The sequence below is a fragment of the Camelus dromedarius genome, chromosome 11 (genome assembly GCF_036321535.1).
Source record: "Camelus dromedarius isolate mCamDro1 chromosome 11, mCamDro1.pat, whole genome shotgun sequence".
In the NCBI taxonomy this organism is placed as follows: domain Eukaryota; kingdom Metazoa; phylum Chordata; class Mammalia; order Artiodactyla; family Camelidae; genus Camelus; species Camelus dromedarius.
This window is the reverse complement of record NC_087446.1, coordinates 34,682,655-34,700,667: the sequence shown is the minus strand read 5'-3', so window position 1 is coordinate 34,700,667 and position 18,013 is coordinate 34,682,655. Positions and strand designations below refer to the sequence as shown.

At 36.4% G+C, this 18,013-nt stretch overlaps 1 protein-coding gene across 3 annotated transcripts in view; it reads left to right on the top strand.

The window, feature by feature from the left end:
- Positions 1-18,013, top strand: part of BLTP3B (bridge-like lipid transfer protein family member 3B) — a 93,433-nt gene that overhangs the window by 20,754 nt on the left and 54,666 nt on the right. The window lies entirely within an intron of this gene.

Here is an 18,013-nt window from a genome sequence, read left to right as displayed (position 1 = left end):
AGATCATTCCTCATCTCAGCCAATGAGTTTACCAGTTCTACTTGGCTCTTCTTTATAGCTTCAATTTCATTTTTGACATATTTTATATCTCTAAACGCTATCTCTTTTAGTTCCTTCAGTACTTTGATCACTCCTTTTTTGAAATCTTGATCTAGTAGGCTATCGGTGTCTGTTTCATTGATCATTCTTTCAGGGGATTTCTCTTGTTCTTTTAATTGGGAATGGTTTCTCTGCTTCTTCATCTTGCTCCTACCTCTCTGGCACTGTGGTTTATGGAGTATCAGTTATCTATTGTGGTCCTTAAGGAGTTTATCTATCTAATGCCTATGTAGGAATAAAACTTAGAAAAGAAAAAAGAGAGAGAGAGAGAGAGAGACAGAAAGAATTTTAAAAGAAAGGAGAAAAAAAGGTTTGAAAACAGTGTATAATGAATAATAGAAGAGCAAATTGAAGCAGAATTTTTAAAAATATTAATAATAAAAATATTTTTAAAAATTTAAAAGGGATGAAAACTGGGGGTATATATTAATTGTTTAAGAAGTAAAAATTAAAAGGGTAATAGAAAATAGAACAGGTAAAAACAGAATTAAAAAAAAGGGGGGGTGGGTTGGTGTTCTCCTGGAGACTGTGTGCTTTTAATGTGAAGTCTTTCTGTCTACGTACTGTTTTGGAAGCACAGCTTGCTGTTTCCAGAGGCCCGCCGTTGGCGCCCTCATCTGTGCTGCTCCCAGTGCCTGTTGGCAAGCAGATTGCGCCTCCTCCCAACACTGGGTCAAGTGCAGCTCTCCTTTGCTGTGGGTGGGCGGGTCGCTGCCCCTCCCGATGCCGCAGTCAGATGTTGCAGACTGGCCAGGTAGGAGGGGGGGTCGCGTCCCCTCCCAGCACCACAGTCAGGGGCTGCATTCCTGCTCGAAATGCGGGGGGCCACCCGCCCTCCCCCGGCGCCGGTCGCTCCGCTGCTCTTTGCCGCTGTGCGCTCAGCCTCGGGTTGGCGCTCCGCAGGCGGCTTGGGGAAGACCAAGGAACTGCCTTGTCCCTGCTCCAGGCCAAAACCCAGCTCCTTGTTTGTCTTGGCCGAGCAAGTTCTCTGAGGGACCAGGATGGAAGGATCCTATCTGCCTTGGGCTGTAGACAAGTCTCAGTCTGGCCCTTGAGGCTGCTAAGTCCTTAGGTGAGGATGCAGGTTTCGCCCCCGCCCCCTCATGGGTGCTCAGCGCCTAAGGATATGGCGGCTGTGCCTGAGCCCTGCCTCTCTTCAACTGAAAACTTTCCCCCGGTTTTCAGAGATGGGGGTATGCACCCTTCCTCCCAGGGCACATCAGCCGTGTTGTTTTATGGAGGGCCCAGGTTGTTCTGCCCTGTGCACCCACAGCCATGGCGCGCAGCCCCCTGCAGTCCCCCAGGGCTGCCTCAGTGCAGCCGACCCGGTCCTCCACCCATCCTGGCCCTGCCCCCAGTTGCCGGGCAGTGTCTCGGGCTGGGTGTCATGGGGACCCTCTGTGCCCGTTTAACTCAGTTCTGTTGGTCAAGGGTTGTTCTGTACAGATTCGAGCCTCGGAGGCTCCCCCTCCGTCCCGCTGGCCTCTCGGTTGGAGAGGGGAGACGCAGCGAGCGACAGTCCTCCTTTGCCGCTCCCTCCCTGCGGAACCCGTCCCACTCTGTTTTGCCTTTTCTTCTTTCTTTTTTCCTTTTCTCCTACCAGATTTTTGGCGTCTCTATCTTTTGAAGAGGACTATGTTCTGTAGGAGTTCCGCAGGTGCTCTGGTTGGCTGAGTGGGTCTGTGGATGTGAGTCTTGGTGCATTTGTGGGAGAGGGTGAGCTACCAGCGTCCTTCTGCTCTGCCATCTTGGCCTCCCCCCCACCCACCGCCACCGCCACCGCCACCGCCACCGCCACCCCTACCCCGGGATTATTGTTTTCTTGTTTCTAGTACCTGCCCCTGGTGGATGAGGCTGGACTAGAGACTTATGCAGATTTCTTGGCAGGAGTAGCAGTGCCTGCCCACTGCTGGGTGAAGCTTGGTCCTGGCCCTCTGGTGGGTAGGGCCATATCTAGGGCCTTGTGTCTAGAGGCATTTGTGGCTCAGGAAGTCTGCTGATGGGTCAGGCTTTGTTCCCACCTAGTATGTTGTTTGGCCTGGGACTTCCCAGCCCTTAAGCCTATAGGCTGTTGGGCAGGGCTAGGTCTTGGGTGCTAATGATCCAGTCAAGATGTCAGCCTCCAGGAAAGCTCATGTAGATGAACACTCCCAGAATGTCTCCTACCAGCTTTTATGTCCCCTGGGTGAGCTGCAGCCTTCCGCTGCCTCCCCAGGAGACCCTCAAACCAGCAGGCAGGTCTGGCCAGGTTCCTATGAAATCATTGCCTCTGCCCTGGGACCTGGTGTACATGCAAGATTCTGTGTATGCTTCCCAAGAGAATGAAGTCTCTGTTTCTCTAAGTCCTGTGGAGCTCCTGGAGTTAACCCCACCTGGCCTTCAAACCCAGATGTCCTGAGGTTTCCTCTTCTTTCCAATGCTGGAACCCTGGGCTAGGGGCCTGACATGGGGCTCAGAACTCTCCTGTGGGAGGGCCTCTGTGACTTAATTATTCTTCAGCTTGTCACCCCAGAGGGTTTGGGGCCTGATTATATTGTGAGCATACCCTTCCTAATGTCCCTCTGTGGTTCCTTCTTTATATTTCCAGTTGAAGATTTTTTTTTTTTGCTAGGTTCCAGTATTTTATTTTTTCCAATGATTGTTTAGCAGTCAGTATTGAACCCAGGACCTCATGCATGCTAATAAGCATGTGCTCTACCACTTGACCTATACCCTCCCCGGATTTAGAGTTAATTTTTTATTTATGGTGTGAGATAAGTGTCCAGGGTTCTTTTTTTTTGGGGGGGGTAGGGGGATTGTTTTTGGGTTTTTTGGTTCTTTTTTTTTTTTTTTTCATATGGCTATACAGTTGTTCCAATACAATTTATTGAAAATATCTTTTTCTCATTGAATTGATTTCGCATCTCTGTTGAAAACCAGCTGACTATAAATTTGGGTCTATTTCAAGACTCTATTTTGTTCTGTGATCATTTGTCTGTCTTTACACCAGTATCAGACTGTCTTGATTACGGTAGCTTTTATTTTTATTTTTTTATTGAGGTATAGTCAGTTTACAATGTTGTGCCACTTTCTGGTGTACAACACAATTCTTCAGTTATACATGAATATACATATATTCACTTATTGTAGCTTTTAAATAAGTCTTGAAGTTGGTGGTACAAGGCCTCTAATTCTGTTTTTCTTTTTCGAAGTTATTTTGACATTCCAAGTCTTTTTGTATTTTCATGTGACTTTTCCAATCAGTCATTTCTGCTGGAAAGCTTACTGGATATTTGTTTGGGAACTATAAATCTGTTTGGAGAGAATTGACATCTTAACAATGCTAAGTCTTCTGATCTTTCTACAGGTTTTATTTCTCCATTTATTTATATCTGTTTAATTTCTCTCAGCAGTATTTTGTAATTTTCAGTATATAGGTCTTACATACCCTAAAAATTTGATACTTGTTTTACTAATGTAAATGGTACTTTAAAATGTTCAGTTTCTGATTGTTGGTAGCATTATGGAAATACAATTGATATTTTTATTGCAGTAACTTTTTATTGAGATTAATCTTTTACATTTAGTTCAATGATTTTTAAATAAGCTTTTTTAAATTTTACAATACTTTGAGATTTGCAGAAAAGTTGTAAAGTAGTCCAGAGAGCCTCACACAATACACAAAAATGAACTCAAAATGGCTTAAAAACTTAAATATGAGACAGAACACTATAAACCTAGAAGAAAACAGGGGCATAACATTTTCTGACATAAATCTTAATGATGTTCTCCTATAGCAATGGAAATAAAAGCAAAAATAAACAAATGGGGCCTAATTAAACTTATAAACTTTTGCACAGCAAAGGAAACCATAAGCAAAACAAAATGACAACGTACAGAATGGAAGAAAGCATTTGCAAAAGATGAGACTGACAAGGGCTTAATTTCTAGAGTATATAAACAGCTCACACAACTTAATAATAATAAAAACACCAAAAATGGCAGAAGACCTAAACAAGCAGTTCGCCAATGAAGACATACAAATGTCCAATGACACATGAAAAAATGCTCAATATCCCTCATTATCAGAGGAGTGCAAATCAGAACTGCAAAGAGGTATCACCTCACATCAGTCAGAATGGCCATCATTAAAAAGTCCACAAACAAAAAATGCTGGAGAGGGTGTAGAGAAAAGGGAACCCTCCTACACTGTTGATGAGAATGCAGTTTGGTGCAGCCATTAGGGGAAACAGTTTGGAGATTCCTCAAAAAACTAAAAATAGACTTACTGTATGATCCAGCAATCCCACTCCTGGGCATATATCTGGAGGGTACTCAAGTTTGGAAAGATACATGTACCCCAATGTTCATAACAGCACTGTATACAATAACCAAGACATGGAAACAACCTAAATGTCCATTGACAGATGACTGGATAAAGAAGTTGTGGTATATTTATGCAATAGAATACTACTCTGCCATAAAAAATAAAAATAATGCCATTTGCAGCAACATGAATGGATCTTGAGATCGTCATTCTAAGTGAAGTAAGCTAGAAAGAGAGAAAAATACCATATGATAATGTTCAAGTGGAATCTAAAAAAAAAGAAAAAAGAAGATGCTAATGAACTTATCTACAAAACAGAAACAGACTCACAGACAGAAAACAAACTTGTGGTTACCAGGGGGAAAAGGGGTGGAAAGGAATAAATCAGGAGTTTGAGATTTGCGAATACTAACTACTATACATAAAATAGATAAAAAACAAACTTGTTTTGTATAGCACAGGGAACTATATTCAATATCTTGTAGTAATCTATAATGAAAAAATATGAAAACAAGTATGTGTATGTATTTGTATAACTAAAACATTATGCTGTACATCATAAGTTGACACATTGTAACTGACTATACTTCAATTAAAAAAAAAAGATAGTACAGAGAGTTTTCATACACCCATATCCCATCTCCCCTATTATAACATCTTACATTAGTATGGTACATTTATCACAACTAATGGACTAATATTTATAAATTACTATTAACTATAGCCCATATTTTATTCACATTTCCTTCATTTTTAACCTAATGTCCTTTTTTCTGTTCCAGAAACCCATTCTTAATACATTATATTTAATCATTATGTTTTTGTAGACTCCTCCAGGCTGTGAGTTTCTCAGTCTTTCCTTGTATTTGATGATGAGCTTGATTTGATGATGAGCTTGACAGTTTTTTTTTTTTACATTTTTTATTGATTTATAATCATTTTACAATGTTGTGTCAAATTCCAGTGTTCAGCACAATTTTTCAGTTATTCATGGACATATACACACTCATTGTCACATTTTTTTCTCTGTGAGTTATCATAACATTTTGTGTATATTTCCCTGTGCTATACAGTGTAGTCTATTCTACAATTTTGAAATCCCAGTCTGTCCCTTCCCACCCTCTGCCCCCCTGGTAACCACAAGTCTGTATTCTCTGTGAGTCTATTTCTGTCCTTTATTTACACTTTGTTTTTGTTTGTTTGTTTGTTTTTGTTTTTGTTTTTTAGATTCCACATATGAGCGATCTCATATGGTATTTTTCTTTCTCTTTCTGGCTTACTTCACTTAGAATGACATTCTCCAGGAGCATCCATGTTGCTGCAAATGGCATTATGTTGTCGGTTTTTATGGCTGAGTAGTATTCCATTGTATAAATATACCACCTCTTCTTTATCCAGTCACCTGTTGATGGACATTTAGGCTGTTTCCATGTTTTGGCTATTGTAAATAGTGCTGCTATGAACATTGGGGTGCAGGTGTCATCCTGAAGTAGATTTCCTTCTGGATACAAGCCCAGGAGTGGGATTCCTGGGTTATACGGTAAGTCCATTCCTAGTCTTTTGAGGAATCTCCACACTGTTTTCCATAGTGGCTGCACCAAACTGCATTCCCACCAGCAGTGTAGGAGGGTTCCCCTTTCTCCACAGCCTCTCCAGCATTTGTCATTTGTGGATTTTTGAATGACGGCCATTCTGACTGGTGTGAGGTGATACCTCATTGTAGTTTTGATTTGCATTTCTCTGATAATGAGTGATATTGAGCATTTTTTCATGTGCTTTTTGATCATTTGTATGTCTTCCTTGGAGAATTGCTTGTTTAGGTCTTCTGCCCATTTTTGGATTGGGTTGTTTATTTTTTTCTTATTGAGTCGTATGAGCTGCTTATATATTCTGGAGATCAAGCCTTTGTCGGTTTCACTTGCAAAAATTTTCTCCCATTCTGTAGGTTGTCTTTTTGTTTTGCTTATGGTTTCCTTTGCTGTGCAGAAGCTTGTAAGTTTCATTAGGTCCCATTTGTTTATTCTTGCTTTTATTTCTTCTAGGAGAAAATTTTTCAAATGTATGTCAGATAACGTTTTGCCTATGTTTTCCTCTAGGAGGTTTATTGTATCTTGTCTTATGTTTAAGTCTTTAATCCATTTTGAGTTGATTTTTGTATATGGTGTAAGGGAGTGTTCTAGCTTCATTGTTTTACATGCTGCTGTCCAGTTTTCCCAACACCATTTGCTGAAGAGACTGTCTTTATTCCAATGTATATTCTTGCCTCCTTTGTCAAAGATGAGTTGACCAAAAGTTTGTGGGTTCATTTCTGGGCTCTCTATTCTGTTCCATTGGTCTATATGTCTGTTTTGGTACCAATACCATGCTGTCTTGATGACTGTAGCTCTATAGTATTGTCTGAAGTCTGGGAGAGTTATTCCTCCAGCCTCTTTCTTTCTCTTCAGTAATGCTTTGGCAATTCTAGGTCTTTGATGGTTCCATATGAATTTTATTATGATTTTTTCTAGTTCTGTGAAATATGTCCTGGGTAATTGGATAGGGATTGCATTAAATCTGTAGATTGCCTTGGGCAGTGTGACCATTTTAACAATATTGATTCTTCCAATCCAAGAGCATGGAACATCTTTCCATTTTTTAAAGTCTTCTTTAATTTCCTTCATCAATGGTTTATAGTTTTCTGTGTATAATTCTTTCACCTCCTTGGTTAGATTTATTCCCAGATATTTTATAACTTTGGGTGCTATTTTAAAGGGGATTGTTTCTTTACTTTCTTCTTCTGTTGATTTATCGTTAGTGTAAAGAAATGCAACTGATTTTTGAACGTTAATTTTGTAACCTGCTACCTTGCTGAATTCTTCAATCAGCTCTAGTAGCTTTTGTGTGGACCTTTTAGGGTTTTCTATATATAGTAGCATGTCATCAGCATATAATGACACTTTTACCTCTTTTTTTCCAATTTGGATCCCTTTTATTTCTTTCTCTTGCGTGACTGCTGTGGCTAGGACTTCCAGGACTATGTTGAATAGGAGTGGTGATAGTGGGCATCCTTGTCTTGTCCCAGATTTTAGTGGGAAGCTTTTGAGTTTTTCACTGTTGAGTACTATGCTGGCTGTAGGTTTGTTTGACAGTTTTTTAAAACAATTTTTTCTTGAAGGGCAGGGAGGTAATTAGATTTATTTATTTATTTACTTTTAAATGGAGTAACTGGGGGTTGAACTCAGGACCTCATTCATGCTAAGCATGCACACTGCCACTGAGCTACACCCTCCCCCCAATCCGACCTTGTCAGTTTTGAGTAGTGTTGGTCAGATATTTTGTTCAGTGTCTCTCTTTGTCTGAGATTTTCCCCACTATTGGATTGGGGTTTGAGTTTTTGGCAAAAAGACCACAAAGGTAAAGTGCCATTTTTATTATGTCATATTAAGGGTTCTTACTGTCAGCATGTCTTATCTTTTTTGTTTTGTTTTGTTTTGTTTTTTTCTTCCAGTTTTGAGATATAATTTACATACAGCATTGTATAAGTTTAAGATGTACAACATACTGATTTGACTTATATACATCATGAAATTATTACCACAAGTGTAGTGGACATCCATCATCTCATATACATACAAAATTAAAGAATAGGAAAAAATGTTTTTCCTTTTGATGAGAACACTTAGGATTTACTCTCTTGGGGGAAGGATATAGCTCAAGTGGTAGAGCACGTGCTCAGCACCCAAGAGGTCCCATGTTCAATCCCCAGTACCTCCTCCAAGCAGAAATCAGTGAAGAAACCTTATTACCCCCCCTCAGAAAACAAACAATACAAGGATTTACTCTCTTAAAAACTTTAATGTATAAGATACAGCAGTGTTAATTATATTTTTCATGTACATTGCATCCTTAGTACTTATTTGTCTTATAATGGAAGTTTTGTACCTTTTGACTGCCTTCATTCAATTCCTCCTCTCCCTACATCCTCCATCCTTTGGAAACCACAAATCTGATCATCTATTCTGTGAGTTTGTTTTTGAAGTATAACTGACCTATAACACTGTGTTAATTCCTGTTATACAACATAATGATTTGATATTTCTACACATTTCAAAATGATCACCATGGTAAGTCTAGTTAACCATCTGTCACCATGCAGTATTACATCATTACTGACTGTATTCACCACACTGTACATTTCATACACATAACTCACTTACTTTGTAACTTTTTGTAACTGAATCTATACCGGTTAATCTCACTCACCTATTTTTCTTCTTCTCCTACTCCTCTTCCCTCTGACAACCACCTGTTTATTCTCTGTATCTATGACTCTTTCTCTTTAGTTATGTTAGTTTAGTTTGTTCATTTGTTTTATTTTTTAGACTCCACATATAAGTGAAATCATACAGTATTTATCTTCCTCTGACTTACTTCACTTAGCATAATACTCTCCATCCATGTTGTTGCAAATAGCAATATTTTAGTCTTGTTTATGGCTGAGTAATATTCCACTGTGTTTGTGCATATATCTGTATACATATGCATACATACATATATACACATACACACACATCTTCTTTAACCATTCATTTTTTTGATAAGGTACTTTGTAGGTTGCTTCCATATCTTGACTATTGTAAATAATGCTTCAGTAAACATAAGGATGCATACATCTCTTCAATTAGTGTCTTAATTTTCTTTGGATAAATACTTAGGACTGGAATTGCCAGATCATGTGGTAGTTCTGTTTTTAATTTTTTGAGGAACCTCCATAGTATTTTCCAAGGTGGCTGCACCCGTTACAGTCCCACCAACAGTGCATGAGGATTCCCTTTTCTACACATCCTCACTGTTACTTATTATTTGTGGTTTTTCTGATAAAAGCCATTCTGACAGGTGTGAGGTGATACTTCATTCTGGTTTTGATTTGCATTTCCATGATGATTAGTTATATTGAGCATCTTGTCATGTCCCTGTTGGCCATCTGTGTCCCTTCTTTGGGAAAATGTCTATTCAAATCCTTTGCCTTTTTTGAAAAAGGATTGGGTTTTTTTTTGATGTTGAGTTATATGAGTTCTTTGTCTTCTCTTATTCATTAGGCTGCTTTTTCATTTTGTTGATAGTTTCCTTCACTGTGAAAAAGCTTTTTAGTTTGATGTAGTTCCATTGTTTATTTTTGCTTTAGTTTCCCTTGCCTGAGGAGACATACCACCCAAAAATATTACTAAGACTGGTGTCAAAGAGTATACTGCCTGGTTTTAGGCTATAAGTTTTATGATTTTTTGTCTTACATTTTTAAGTCTTTATTAATCCATTTTAAATTTATCTTTATGCATGGTGTGAGAAGTTAGTCCAGTTTGATTCTTTTGCATGTGGCTGTCCAGCTTTCCTGACACCATTTCTTGAAGAGGCTGACTTTTACCCATTGTTTATTCTTGCCTCCTTTGTTGTAGATTAATTGCCTGTATAAGCGTGGGTACGTTCTTGGAGTCTCTGTTCTGTTCCAAAGTGTCTTTTTTGGTGCCAATATCATACTGTTTGCATTACTATTATCTTTGTAGTGTAGTTTGAAATCAAGAAGCCTGATGCCTCCGGCTTTGTTCTTCTTAAAATTGTTTTGGCTATTCAGGGCCTTTTGTGTTTCCCTACAAATTTTATCATTATTTGCTCTCATTTTGTGAAAAATGCCGTTGGTATTTTGATAGGGATTGTATCGAATCTGTAGATTGCTTTGGGTAGTATGATCATTTTAACAATAGTAATTCTTCCAGTCCATGAATACAGTATATCTTTCCATCTCTTTGTGTTCTCTTCAGTTTATTTCATTGGTGTCTTATAGTTTTCCCAGAACAGGTCTTTTATCTCCTTAGTTAGATTTATTCCTAGGTATTGTATTCTTTTTGATGTGATTATAAATTGGATGGTTTTCTTAGTTTCTGTTTCTGGTAGTTTGTTGTTAGTGCATAGCAATTCAACAGATTTCTGTATATTACTTTGTATCCTGCCACGTTACTGAATTTATCGATGAATTCTATATTTTTTCCTTGTTGTCTTTAGGATTTTCTATGTATAGTATCATGTCATCTGCAAACAGTGACAGTTTTGTGCCTTCCTTACAATTTGGATTCCTTTTATTTCTTTTTCTTTTCTGATTGCTGTGGCTAGGATTTCCAATACTCTGTTGAGTGAAAGTTGTAAGAGTGGGCATCCTTGTCTCGTGCCTTATCTTAAAGGAAATGCTTTCAGCTTTTTACTGTTGAGTATGATGTTAGCTGTGGGTTTGTCATATATGGCCTTTATTATGTTGAGGTATGTTCCCTCTACACTCACTTTGTTTAAAATTTTTACCATGTTGAATTTTGTCAAAAGCTTTTCCTGCACCTTTTGAGATCATCATATGGTTTTATTCTTTGGTTTGTTAATATGGTGTATCACATTGATTGCTTTGTGGATTTTGAACCATCCTTGCATCCTTGGTTAAAATCCCACTCAGTGTCTGTGATCCTTTTAATGTTGAATTTGGTTTGCTAATATTTTGTTGAGGATTTTGTATCTATGTTCATCAGTGATATTTGCCTGTGAATTTCTTTTTTTGTGACTGTCTTTGTCTGGTTTTGGTATCAGGGTGATTTTGGCCTTGTAGAATGTGTTTGGAAGCATTCCTTTCTGTGCAGTTTTTTTTGGAATAATTTCACTGGGATAGGTTTTAACTCTTCTATGTTTGGTAGACTTCACTTTTGAAGCCTGGCTCTGGACTTTCGTTTGTTGGGGGTTTTTTTTTGTTACTGATTCAGTTGCATTACTGTCTAGTGGTCTGTTCATATTTTCTGTTTCTTCCTGATCCAGTTTTGGGAGATTGTACATTTCTAGGAATTTGTCCATTTCTTCTAGGTTGTTGGTTTTATTGGCATATAATTGTTTGTAGTAATCCCTTATGAGTCTTTGTATTTCCGTGGGGGTCAGTTGTCACTTCTTTTTCATTTCTGATATTATTGATTTGCTCCCCCCTTTTTTATGAATCTAGCTAAAGGTTTATCAGTTTTGTTTAAATTTTCATATAATCAATGCCTAGTTTCATTTAAGTCTTTATTTCATTTATTTCTGCTCTGATCTTTATGATTTCTTTCCTTCTACTAACTTGGGTTTTTTGTTCTTTTTCTAGTTCCTTTAGATGTATAGTTAGGTTGTTTATTTGAGATTTTGCTTGATTCCTGAGGTAAGCCTGTATCACTATAAACTTCCCTCTTATTATTGCTTTTGCTGTATCCCATGAACTTTTTATCATCGTGTTTCCATTTTGTTTGGAGGGTTCTTTTTGGCTGCGGATGAACCCTATGGTCTTTGAAAAGATGTAATTAGGTGCAGATTAATAACTGAATGTTCTTAGTCAAAGGACTTGTCAGACTGTCAGATTTTGGGAAGTCTCCCCAGAGATACACTGTCTTGTATGACTTTAACATGTGATCTTAAGATACTATTGTTTCCAATAAAATCAAGCAGAAGCTGTTGTTAGATTTGCTTACATAAAGATTTTGGTTCTTATAATGTCTCTTCATATGCAGTGAGAACTTAATCCTTGTAGGGCATACAGTCTTGATACTACTAGCTAGTGATTTCAATTTTTAGTTCATTTCAAGGTTTTAAGTTGGGCCCAGTTTGGGAGAATGGAACAGTGTTGGGGGAAGAAAATTTACGGTACCTTTAAGTTCTGAAATACTGGATTTGTGTTTCTTTCTCAGTTGTGCTCCTTTATTATTTGTCAGCTTGATCCTAAGGTAGTATGTTTTAGTTTCAAATTTCTGAAGGAGAAAATTTGATTAAATAGTCTAAATGCCTTGTTATCTAGCTTCTTGGTCAAATCAGCTGTAAGCAAGGGAGTATATTAACATGTCTTAGGTATGCAATTTTCCCCAATGTTTATATCTTTTCTCTCAGAAGAGGAAATCTGATAACCAGGCAGCCATCCTAAGAGGTGTTCATTATTAACAAGTTAATTAAATCAGATACCAATGATATTAATAATCAAATGACAGTATTGAAATAATTTATTTTCTGGGTGGTTAAAATTAACGCTATTACTTTAAGGCAGTGTTCTTAGCCTTTTTTGCTGTCCAAAAACCCCCTTTGAAAATTTAATGAAGTATCTTGGACCCCTGAAGCCTATCCATTAACTTCAGGTTAGTGTGCCTACTTTAAACTTTTTAATTAAACAATTTAACATGCATTGTTAAATTTCCTGTAAAATCTGGTTTTTCATGCTATAGCATGAAATATTAGAATAAGAATGATTATTTCTAATTATAACTGTTATTTGAGAAAAATGTTGTCTAGTAGCAGAGCCAGTTTTTAAGTTTAGAATAGTTGGAAACCTGTTTGTATGTATTTAGTTTCAAAATATTTACATTGTTAAAAATATAAAGTTAAGCAATTAAATATACACATTCTTGTTAGAATTTATTCCATATAACACTAATGTTAAAATACAAGACACATGTTTATTTTAAAATAAGTCTTTACATGCCATAATATACATAGTAATGGAAAACTTGTGTGTTCTGAATTGTAAAAATTAAAAAAAAAATCAGTAAGAATTGTACCAATTTTTTCTTTATTATGTGGTATGACTTTTTCTGAGCAGTTGTTGTACCTTTGACATATTCAGGTCAATCAGCTTTCTCTCTTTTTATCCTTATTTTGAGTCTTTAACATGTTTACTTTGGTTTTATACAGATTTCATGCTTCTAGTCTCTCACCCCACCCCCACCTCCACCAAATAACTAATTACTCAGAAGTTGAATTCATTGACTTAGATTTCTACCATAGTTTTGGAAGTTCAGCTTTAAAATATTTATATAACTTTTAGAGCTTTAAATGATTCTTTAGTGTACTGTGAAGAATGTTTATTTCAGATAACAATTTATTATGTTTAGAATCAGGCCCGGTATCATAACCTTTCTCAGTTACAGTATTTAGTAGAATAATACAATTATCTGGAGACTTAACATGGCAGTTTAGTCCAAAGAGTCTGCAGCAACACTTAAAGCATAGGTAGACACATAGCTCTTTTATGTCTTAATGTTGTTTTGTGGTTCTTCCCTTTGTTCGCCTCGTATACACTTCCCTTTGTTCGCCTCGTGTGCTTTTTCTCTATCAATTAACTTATAACAAATGTGGCTGAAGAACCATTCTCCTGTCTCTGTTTTTGGAGGGAACATAACTATATTATTAAATGATTGGTAAACATTTGTGTAGAGCTGAAATATATGTAAATTAAAGTCTTACATATGACTAATAAAAGATAAATAATTTGATATGTCCACTACCTACCCAGTATAAGAAACCAACTTTCTGATAGTTGTAGAGGTGACAGTTATCAATATATTTTCAGCTTTCTATTTAAAATAATAGATGAGCAACATTAATATAAGATGTTCTAAAGTTTAGCTCTAAAGCGCTGCCATTTTAAAGTCCTTTTTGGATAAGGCTGAACTTTTGATATTGCTCCAGTTAAAACTATAATCAATGCCTTCATAATTTAATCTCAATAAAAGGAGGACAGGAAAAAGAATTCTTAATTGGATATCTTTTGATTGATTCAACAAATCAATATTTTTAAAGTTTTAAAAATTGAAGTATAGTCAGTTTACAATGTTATGTCAGTTTCTGGTATACAGTGTAATAGTTCAGTCATACATACACATACATAGATTTGTTTTCATATTCTTTTTCATTATCGCTTACAACAAGATGCTGAATATAGTTCCCTGAGTTATACAGTATAAACTTGTTGTTTATCTAAAAAATTAATTTTTTTATTGAAGCATAGTTTATTTAGTGTTTTGTTAGTTTCAGGTGTACTATATATCTGTTTTATACCAGATACTTTACATATTATCTTTAATCCTCATAAAATCTTTTGAGGTTGGTATTATTTTCCGCATTTTACAGATGAACAAATTGAAGTAGAGAGCTATCACAGTAAGTGGCTTAAAGTAGAATTCAGACCTTTTTGTCTGACTTTGAGGTCCATGCTCATTGAAGATATTGTCCCTTTGGTGTGAACTAAATTGAAGATAGAACTTCTTGTGAATAACATGTTTTAATTTTTCCATCTTCCACTTTTACCAGGCCTGTCTTTTTAAGGTTCTGTAGAACTTTTGTCTTTATAAAGTTATATATATGCTCCTTATAGAATACTTAAACGTCCAGAAAAGTATAAAGACGAAGAAATAAATCTAAAATCTCACCAACCATAGGTACTATTGATATTTGAGATTTTTGTAATGCATTTTTTTAGATAATTTTATTTTTTATTTTTTTTATTTATTTTTTTTAGATAATTTTAGATAATTTTGTAATGCGTTTTTTTTAGATAATTTTAGATAATCACAGTGTGTAATTTTGAACGTTTAATTTTTACCAGGCATTATAGTATCATTTCTTTATATAATTGGCAACACATATTACTTGATATGTAAGTAACATAAAGTATCATAATTAAAAGGATTATTCTCCTTTGGAAGTTTAGGTACTTTGATTTTTTTCCTTTTGTAAATATCATTGAGATGAACATTCTTGTACATAGCCAGTCAAGATGTGGCCTGATTTCTCCACTAATCACCCACCTCCCTGCCCAACACTGAGGATGTATAGTCAAATGTTATGTTCATGAGTTACTCAGATTAGTTTTTGTCCATCTGTCCCTCAATCTGTCTTACCTTTCTTTCTGTCTTCCCGTTGAGTATGGTTACAATATTTTTGAATACACTTAAGTTCATTTGTTTCAGGTTGCTTTCAGTTTTAGGTGTTTCCCCTCATCTCATTGTTTCTTATTTTATTTTTTATGTATGTAGAGTATTAACATGCTTTCCAAAATCAAAACTATTAAAAGCCACCGCTCTTCCTGTGTACTCTATTTGCTGTCTTCTAATTGGGCATTTTGCTTCATCAGTTGTTTGTCCATCAGTAGTTTTTTTCTGTATCATTGCCGTCAACATGCAAGCCTGCTGAATTTTTTCTCACCTAAAAACCAACCTGATTTCTCTCTTAGGCCACTGGCCCTTTCTTCCTTAATCCTTAGTCACCTTTACTGATTTTTTTTTATATTTCCTTGGCCTCTTAGTGGTCCCTCAACACAGTCCTTGAGCCATTTTATTTTCTGTCTCCATCTCGCAATCATAAATACCATCTACAACATTGGTGATTACCAAATTTGTATTTGCAACTACTGAATGAGATTTGAATATCCAACTACCTAATTGGTATCTCCTCTTGGATATCTAATAGGCATCTCTTAATTAAACTATTCAAAGTCTAAATTCTGACCCTTAATCCCAAATTTCTTTCTTTCTGTGTCTCTTTGCCCCCATGAATGGTGGTTCTATCCTTCTATTTACTCAGACCAAAAACCTTGGAGCCGTCCTTGTCCTCAGTCTGTATTATCAAATCCTGTTGGCTTTACCTTCAGAATATGTCTAGAATTGTTCCCTTCTCACCACTTCCTAATCTTCCATCTTGATCCAAGGCAACATCTTTTCTTACCTGTATTATTGTAATAACCTCCTGACTGGCTCCTTTCTTCTGTCCATGTCCCCTTTTCATATATTCTCAATAGAATGATCCTTGAAAAATCCCTGTTCTAGTCCCCTAGTCACAATCATCCCCAGTCACTCTCACTGTTACTCAGAGAAAAGCCAGAGTCCTTAGAGTGGCTTAAATGGTCCCACATGATCTGGTCTCTGTTATTTCTCTAACTTTGTCTCCTTTCATTCCTGTCCTTGTTCATTTCCTCCAGCTCCATTGGCCTTCTTGCTATTCCTCAGACCTGCCAAGAATGTTCCTACCTCATGTTTTTGCGCTTAGCTTTCCCCCTGCCTAGAGCATTCTTTCTCCAGATATTTGCATAGCTAGCTCCTTCACTTTCTTCAGACCTTGCCCAAATGACATCTTTTTAATGAGGCTTTTCCTGTCCACTCTTAAAAATTAAAAGGTCCCCTGCTTGCATCTCCTGACTTACATTTTGCTTTGTTTTTTCTCCATAGTTATCAGAATCTGACTTACTATATATTTAACTTATTTTTTAATTCTGTGTACCTATCCCCCCCAATTAAGGTCCATGAAGGAAGAGGTTTTTTTTATCTATTTTGTTCATTGTCAAATCCTCAGTGCCTGTTAAATTATAGGTATTGGTTAAAATGTATTGAATGAATGGATAAAATGCTCAGGGCCTTATGTAATCAGTCCTTCTTTGTCCTTTCAGAGTTATCTACTACTCTCCTGGCTCTCATGCTACGTTCCAGATGCTGATCTTTTTTCAGTTCTATTTTATACTGTGCTCTCTCTTGCCTCAGAAGCTTTATGTTTTATTCTTTCTACTTGGAATACTCTTTCTTTCCTGCTCCCTTCTTCTACTGCTGTTCCTTTAGATATCAGCTCAGAAGTCTGTTTCAAAGAAGCTCTGGATTAAGAACCCCTACTGTATTCTCTCCTTGTCATGCTGTTTGAACTTTGTCTCACCCACTAACTGAACACTGCACAAAGGCAGGAGCCTTGACTATACTAGTCAGTGTATGTGTCTGAATAGTGAATCCTCAATAAGTACTTATTGAATGCCAACTTCTAGCTTTAATATTCTCCCCTGAGGCAGTGGCAGATTATTTCTATATGATTAGAAATAGCCTATCAGGAAGATTCATATCATTAAATCAAACATTGGTGGTAAGTATGAAACAACCCAGCATCATTGATCAAATATGGGTTAAATGTGAACTTTGTATTGACAAAGTCAGTGTGTTGACATTTTGTGAGAAGCCATGAATTCAGATAAAATCTGGTTCAACAAATTCTGGTTTAGAGTCAGTGGAGAAGCATGTGTATATTGATTCTTATTGATATGTAGGGCATGTAAATAACCCAGTGTATTTTGGTAACTTAATATTTAATGTCAGAAGACTGGCTGATGACTCTTTTGTTAGCCAATAGTTAACTTTGTCAATAGTTTCACTTGTGAAAAAGTATTTGCTGGGTAAAGTTAGCAATTTTTAATTTTTTAAGATTGTTTTAAGAATTAAAGGAATATATATGAAAGTACTTTAAAATGCATGTGTAATTTATCATTATTATTGTCATTATTCCTGTTATCATCATTATTTGTTGTGACACTGGGCAAATAAGTTAGTTTCTCATTGTATTTACTCATTTAAAAGTAGGGATAAAAATAGTGGTGACCCTAATGGGTTATCATGAAAATTTGTAAAGCATGCATGCAAAGAGAAGAGCCTGGTACACAGTAAACCTTTGGTAAATGTTCACTACTATTTTAACTTATTATTTCCAATCTTTTAAATTTAAGAACTTTCCTTTTTAAGTCATTTTAGTGAATCTGAGGACTTTAATTAGAATTCAGGGTCCAGTCCCCTGTTTGACTTTTGGCACTTTCATTAAGCACTTTATACTTCAATTTTCTTAACTCCTGTATAAAATAAAATTATATTTGTACAGCTAATTCAGGGTTGTGAATAATTGGTATTTTTAAGAGTTTCATGTAGAAAACTTCAAAATTGGCTACTAAATAGAACCGTATAATTTCCTTCCTCGGAGATCTTTTAGAACAAGATTTATGTACTACAA